Below are 214 nucleotides of genomic sequence, written 5' to 3'. Positions count from 1 at the left end.
TTTTTTTTGGGGGGGGGTGGGTGGGTGGGTGGTTTGTTTAGTTTGTTTGTTTTAGTTTTTTTTTTTTGTTTTGTTTTATTTATGTATTTTATATGAGGGAAGAACAAAGAGAGAAAGGCAGAAGAGAAAGGAGACAGCTAGAGGAGACAGAAAAAGGAGACAGTAAAAAGGAGACACCCCAAAAGCCGCATAACAACACAAACACCTTAACCAT

This window comes from Eimeria mitis, genomic scaffold (assembly GCF_000499745.2).
Source record: "Eimeria mitis Houghton genomic scaffold, Emh_scaff4361, whole genome shotgun sequence".
Classification (NCBI taxonomy): domain Eukaryota; phylum Apicomplexa; class Conoidasida; order Eucoccidiorida; family Eimeriidae; genus Eimeria; species Eimeria mitis.
Note: the sequence above shows the minus strand (reverse complement) of the source record.